This window comes from Mirounga angustirostris, unplaced genomic scaffold, assembly GCF_029215605.1.
Source record: "Mirounga angustirostris isolate CCGP_5_RB_7025 unplaced genomic scaffold, mMirAng1.0.hap1 SCAF_11, whole genome shotgun sequence".
Lineage (NCBI taxonomy): Eukaryota > Metazoa > Chordata > Mammalia > Carnivora > Phocidae > Mirounga > Mirounga angustirostris.
The window spans coordinates 111,077,395-111,085,128 of NW_026991719.1; positions in this window are offsets into that span (position 1 = coordinate 111,077,395).

Below are 7,734 nucleotides of genomic sequence, written 5' to 3' on the forward strand. Positions count from 1 at the left end.
TGCTACTTGCCTAATTTCTTTCTGTAGGATAACCTCCTAGGAGTGGAATTTCATGTTCAAAAGTTTCTAATGGGAACTTGATCCATGGAAGTGTCAATTCATTTTCATGTGTTGTTTCTTTTTAATAGCCTAATTCACGGCCTATTTCCATTTCTCTATCTATGCATTTCCAGCTGACAATGCCAATCTCATGGTCATTTCCCCCTCATTCATTTTCAGTGAGGAATCAAGCACCAGGCTCCCAACTATGTATCCACCACTTCTGTCAATATCCAAATGATGATCTATAAGACCCCCTGACCTCTCTGTTCCCTGACTCTCTACTAACCACCATACCAAGTAAACATGCCTTCTCACAATCTGAAACTGTCTATCCACACCTCACAACGATAACATCAGCATGTTATTTTTTAAATTACACAAATATTTTATGTTCATTAATGCAGAAGTAGTCAACAGATATTTTCTCTGAGCAAATAAAGGCCACTGGACGGGACCTCCTGTATCAACTTCCTGGCACCTATCCTGGCTTTCTCTGCCTTCCCTCCTACAATAACGGAGGGTCAACCAAGCCGCTTATCCAAGGCCGACCCCCCCAACTGGGCACATGGTACTATTCCCTCTTGCCTCTGTGTAGACTTTGCCCCTATATTATTGTTTCTCTTCCCCCTACATTGACAATTTTTCTTTCTAATGAATCAACATACATTCTCTAAACTCTCCTATCTCTTTTTTTCTGATAAGTATCTTTGTGAATTTTATTGAGTTTACCTTAAATTTATGGATCAACTTAAGAACTAAAAGGTTGGGCGCCTGGGTGGCTCAGTTGGTTGGGCGACTGCCTTCGGCTCAGGTCATGATCCTGGAGTCCCGGGATCGAGTCCCACATCAGGCTACCTGCTCAGCAGGGAGTCTGCTTCTCCCTCTCCCACTCCCCCCTCTTGTGCTCTTTCTCTCTCTCACTCTCTCTCAAATAAATAAATAAAATCTTTAAAAAAAAAAAGAACTAAAAGGGTTTTTTTAAAGATTTTATTTTATTTATTTATTTTTTTTAAACATTTTATTTATTTATTTGACAGAGAGAAACACACCGAGAGAGGGAACACAAGCAGGGGGAGTGGGAGAGGGAGAAGCAGGCTTCCCGCGGAGCAGGGAGCCCGATGTGGGGCTCGATCCCAGGACCCTGGGGGATCATGACCTGAGCCGAAGGCAGACGCTTAATGACTGAGCCACCCAGGCACCCCAAGAACTAAAAGTTTTTAAATATCCTTTCCATCCAGAAGCACAGTCTGGCTTTCCATTCAATCAATTCTCTTCTTATTGCCATCAGGAATGTTTGTAGCTGTCTTCATTTTTATTTTATTTTTTTAATTCCAGTATAGTTAATATACAGTGTTATATGAGTTTCAGGCATACAATATAATGATACAATTCTATGCATTACTCACTGCTCATCGTAAGTGTACTCTTAGGCCTATCTTTAAAAAAAAACCACATAAACCTCCCTTGATCTTATTTCTCCTTCATCTCGTTTCTTTGCTTCTCCTCCCAGCAAAAGATATTTAAAGAATCATCTATACTCACTCCCCCATCTCTCATGTGCTCCTCACTGCTCTCCATTCAGGACTTATATCCCCAATATGCCTCTGAAACTGCTCTTAAAATCACCAGCAACCTCCAGGCTGTCAAATCCAATGGTCAATTTTCTCTGCTCCCATCACTCAACCTCTTAGCATTTGATTCAGTTGAAAAACTTTGCCTGGCTTCTGTGTGACCACCCTCTCCTGGAGAGGCTCCATCTCAACCTCCTCTGTTAACACTCTCTTCCTGTTTCCTGTCCTTGAATTCAATACACCAAGTTACAGACATGGTGTCCCATCAGTATCTCAAGCTTGGCATGGACAAAACTGAACATATCCTGAACTTCCCAGAAAAAAAAACTGCATTCCCCCCCACCATCTACATCTCAGAAAATGGCAAGTCAGCTCACCTAGACAAGATGGACACATTTTGATATATAAAAATTAAACTGCACAAAGTCAAAAGACAGCCTTAGAGGAAATATTGGCAAAACATGCATATGAGGGGTGCCTGCGTGGCTCAGTCGGTTAAGCATCTGCCTTTGGGTCAGGTCATGATCCCAGGGTCCTGGGATTGAGCTTCATGTTGGGGGAAGGTCCCTGCTCAGCAGGGAGCCTGTGTCTCCCTTTCCCTCTGTGCCCCCCTCTGCTATGCTCTCTCTGTCAAATAAATAAATAAAATCTTCAAATATGAAGAATTTCCTAACAAAGCTCTCATTTCCGTAACACACAAACAGTGCTAATGCTCCTACTGTAGAAATAGCTCTAAGAAGAGAAATGTTGCTGTACTCTCCTGAACACCAGTCTTTGAAATGTGATGGTTGCATGACTCTGTAAAATTTACTAAAAATGGGGGCGCCTGGGTGGCTCAGTCGTTAAGTGGCTGCCTTCGGCTCAGGTCATGATCCCAGGGTCCTGGGATCGAGCCCCGCATTGGGCTCCCTGCTCTGCGGGAAGCCTGCTTCTCCCTCTCCCACTCCCCCTGCTTGCGTTCCCTCTCTCACTGTGTCTCTCTCTGTCAAATAAATAAAATTCTTGTCAATATCGGCAAACAGGCAGTTTCCACAGTGCCAATTGGTACAGTAAAGCTGAAGCATAATTTGATGGTAGCTATTAAAATAGTAAAATATCTTCCCCGAGGTGATGGTTGCATGACTCTGTAAAATTTACTAAAAATGGGGGCGCCTGGGTGGCTCCGTCGTTAAGCGTCTGCCTTCGGCTCAGGTCATGATCCCGGGGTCCTGGGATCGAGCCCCACGTCGGGCTCCCTGCTCAGTGGGGAGTCTGCTTCTCCCTCTCCCTCTGCCTCCTCTTCCCCACTGCTCATTCTCTGTCTCTGTCTCAAATAAATAAAACAAAACCTTTAACCTAGCAATTACATTTCAACAAAATCAGAAATCCTTTACTTGGGTGAAAAAAAGAAGTTGCAGAATAATATAGACTCTAATAATTATTATCGCTAACCGTATTTTTAAAAGCTGAAGAACAGATATACAATTTATACTTTTATGAACAGAAACCACTACCGAGGTAAGAACAAGTGTCCCATACAAAGCAGTGAATTGGACTACAAATTCCACTCTACATCCGCATACCAGGTCATCTCAGAGAGGCCAAATAAATAGAAGCAAGGCTGAAAGCCCCCCAGGAATAAAGCCGGTCCCCAAACTCATACTGATCTTACTTTGATCGCTTTCAATCCGTATGTTTTATCTTCTCCCACAATGGCACTGACTTCTTGTCCAACTTTCAGAGAGACATCGCCAGTCACAACATCACTACTGAAGTAGATCAACTCATCAATCAAGCCATAATCACTACAGATCTTCGTCACAACTCCTTGTACAGTTTTTAACCCGGTGCCACCTAAGAGATGAGTAAAGAAAATGTTTCATTAGTTAATATCCCAAGCAAATTACACATGAGAAATAAGGCCTACCGCAGGAAGAGATGGTAGATGACGATCTAAATCGAGAAAGAAATTGGACTTTGTTTGAGATGCAGATGACCGTGACAGAGGAGCATAGTGATTAAGTGTTTGGGAGGCAGAAAGCTCCAGTTGAAAGATTGATGTCACCATTTTTCTGTAAGGCAGAGTGGCCCAATGCCCTTGGTAGTGGCGCTCTGCTGGAGAAGGCAGAGTCTGGAACCAGACTGCCTGGCTGTGAACACTGCTCTTCCCTTTCCCATCTGTGTAACCCTGGGCACATTTCTTAACCTCCTGGAATGTGTTTTCATCTGTAAAACCAGGGCATAACTAATGTCTGCCTAGGAGAGTGGATCTTAAATGTTCTCACCACACACACACACACACACACACACACACGCAGAGAATAATTATATAAGGTGATGGATGTGTTAATGAACCTTATTGTGCAATCATTTCACAATATATACATATAACAAGTCATCATGCACACCTTAAACTTACAGTGTTATACGTAATTATGTCTCAGTAAGGTGGGGGGAAAGGGTTGTTATCATTATGAACTGACACATACACGTCAACTGCTTAAAACTGTGGTCATGATCCTGGAGTCCCGGGATCGAGTCCCACATCGGGCTCCCTGCTCAGCGGGGAGTCTGCTTCTCCCTCTGATCCTCCCCCTCTCATGCTCTCTGTCTCCCATTCTCTCTGAGATAAATAAATTAAAAAAAAATCTTTAAGAAAAAAGAAAACAAAAACTGTGAATGCCTCGCACAGGTTAGAGCTAACACGGTACTTGTTGTCATGGTTTCCGCATCTAGACAGACTTTAAACAGCCATTACTGTTACAGAATTTTATCATTATCAACGAGAGCGGCCGCGGCAGCAATGCCTGGAGATTACTCAAACATCTCACCAGAGAAAAGCACATAAAGAGATCTGGGGCTTCAGATCTAGCCCAAATGTGCATCCAAACCACTCCGGTTTATTTTTTTTCTGAACACAGCTAGTAAGCCATAATTTGGGGTCTGAACCTAGAGAGTAAACCTGCAGAGCCCATTATGAACCACAACGCGTTAGGTGCCCCCCCAAAATGAGGCTGCGAGAAATGGACAGGGAGGCTGGGAGAAACATTGATTATGACTGATTACGGTTTCTGAAGCCAAAAAAATCCTGAAAACTTTTATTTAAAGATTTGATTTATGGGCGCCTGGGTGGCTCAGTGGGTTAAGCGACTGCCTTCGGCTCAGGTCATGATCTCAGGGTCCTGGGATCGAGCCCTGACTCCGGCTACCTGATCAGCAGGGAGTCTGCTTCTCCCTTTCCCTCTGTGCCCCCCTCTGCTTTATGCTCTCTCTCTGTCAAATAAATAAATACAATCTTTAAAAAATAAAATAAAATAAAGATTTGATTTGTTTGAGACGGTGTGTGCCCACGAGTGGGGTATAAGGGCAGAGGCAGAGGGAGAAGCAGACTCTGCTGAGCAGGGGGCCTGACTGGGGGCTCGATCCCAGGACCCGGAGACCACGACCTGAGGTGAAGTCGGCCGCTTAACCGACTGAGCCACCCAGACGCCCCCTGAAACCTTTTTAAAAAATGGGACAAATTCGTCAAGTGAAATCATAAAACACAAGAAAATGGAAGGGGCAAGGGTGACAACTGCCACTTAGGCTCATGAAAATATGTCAGAAACTCTTCTGTATTGTCCCATTGGCAAAAATACGGCTAAGAGGGGCGCCTGGGCGGCTCAGTCGGTTGGGCGTCTGCCTTCGGCTCAGGTCATGACCCCAGGGTCCTAGGATCGAGCCCCGCGTTGGGCTCCCTGCTCCTCCCTCTGCCTCTGCCCCTCCCCTTGCTTGTGCTCGCTCTCTCTCTCTGTCAAATGAATAAATAAAATCATTAAAATAAATACGGCTAATGGACGCAGCAGCGAGAGCTTCCCGCTCAAGCTAAGCCCAGCTCTCCGCGGCCCAGCCCGCTGAGACTCGGCCTCCCCTGCGGGCCTCACTCTCCGGGGCAGAGGAGCTGCGGGCCGACCCGGGCACCAGGAAGGCCGGGGCGTTACTGGGAGGATGACGCCGACCACAGACGGGACCCTTCTCCGCTCCGGAGCCCCCCGCGCACTCACCCTGCAGAAGGAGGCGCCCCAGAGGCGGGGGCCCCATGGCAGGGAATGGCTGCCGGGCCTCGGGGTCTGGGGGACACCAGCCGGGTGCCCGCTCTCCCCTGCGCGTGTCCCCCTGCCCCGGCTGTAACGGGGACCCGACGACGCTCCCGCCTCCCTGCGGGGTTTTCTAAGGACCACGTGGCGGGAATGCTCCGCACAGACAAGGGCTCCTTAGGTCCACGCTTCGGAGCAGGCCCGCCGTCCACCGCAGCGAACCTTCTCAGTGTTCACGGTGCCCCCGACACAGCGATGCCTGCCCTGCTGTCCCCTGAGTCACCCCCTCAGTGCCAGACTCTGGGGCAGGATTTCAGGATTCAAAGGTGAGCCACTTCAGTGTGGCCCGTGTCCTCCTACCAGCGACAGACCCAGGACTTGGCCACTTGGCTTCAGATACACGCGTGTTTGGGAAACGCAATCAAATGCACCCTCAAATCAGGGGGATCCACTACTACTGGAAATATGAGAAGGACTCTGTTGCACATTTACATAACATATGCACAGTGTAAGTTCCAAAGGCACTTTGGGGGAAATGCAAGCTCCCCCGGGGCCTTCTCTGTCTACACCACCATCCCTTTGGACAGGAGGAGGCTTCTGGGTATGCTCAGGGACTCCGGGATGCCTCTTCCCACAAGGAGGCGCTGCCATGGCCATGCAGCCCCCTTCTGAGCCCCCCGAGGCTCTGAACCAGGAGAGGGGAGCACCCTTAGGTGCAGGCCCCTGGGAGGGAGAAGACGAAATAAATACCTTCCAAGAGCCTCATATGCTGCTCCCTCTCGGCCTCGGACGAGTCCACCCTCCTCCGGAAGAAGGCAAGAGCCCTGGAAATAAACCGAAGCATGGTCCCGTCGTTAGGGCAGCCTGGGCCCCCCAGACACAGCACCAAGCTCGCTTCTGTCCAAGTCTCTGCCACCCAGCCGCACTCCGACCACAGCGGCTGTTCAGATGCGGCGCCCGGGCCGCTGCACCGCCCGGCGTCTAGCCAGCTGCCTACACGAGCCGCGGCGCAGGCTGCCGCCCGAGGGGCCTTAAGGGGCCGCGTGCCCACCATCCAGCCAATGGGGGCGTCGGGGGCTCAGTGCAAGCCACCCAGAGGCTGGGAGCTGAAGGGTGGGACTTCGTGGCTCCTCCCACCACGGGCGAGGGCGGAAATGTGGTGGCCCAGCAGAAATCACTTCCAGTGCGACCTCGTTTGGCACCTCTTAGAGGGTCTCTGTGCGCTTCTGATGCCTGTCTTGGAAGGTGGCACAGCAGCTTGCCCCGAGGTTGGAGGCAGGCCCCAGGCTCTGGCTCCCAGGTGTGCAGCCCCCAGTCCTCACTGCGTGAATTCTTTTCTCTTCCTTCGCCTCTAAGTGCCCTCCACCACCAGCCCCCATCAGCCCCACCTCCTCACCCCTACACCCACTCCACGGGGAGATCAATGTTCAGCTCTAAGCAGCGGCTTTCTGTCCGGTGTTAAATGATACCGCAGATGCTGTGGAGAAGCCGAATGTGCACGTCCACATGGGTCTCAAACCATAGGCTGTGTCTTGCTCTTCTTGGAAGGGAGCCGACTGTGCCAAAGCACTCACTATGGGGCCCAAGAGGCACTTTTAAGTACGATCTGGAGATGAGGATGGCTAGGTAAGGAGGGCCCGGTGACGGAGCATGATGCGGGGAGTTTGCATTGCATCACTTTTATTTGGGGGACCAGGCGGACATCACATTATGAATATTAAATGAAAGAAAAAGAATACTAACTATTTTAACAGCAAAATGAGTTGATTCGGGAATAGCAGACCAGTTGCAATTCAGGACACATGAACCATGGTGAACTGTAAGCAGGTACAGAGTACAACAAAAAGCTTTCTTTGATAGAAGAGAGGAAGCTGGGACAGGTGGTTTTGAAGAAAAGTCATTAGAGGAGAGTGAGAGTCCAGGGTTTTGATGGCCTTTCATTGGCTGAGTTGTAGTTTCTCATTGGTGGGGCTGTTGCTGAGCCAGGAGGAAATCTTCCTTCCTTCTGCTGCAGTAGCAAAGTAGGTTCCTGCCTGTTGGGGGCCAAAAATGCTGTTGACAAGTGG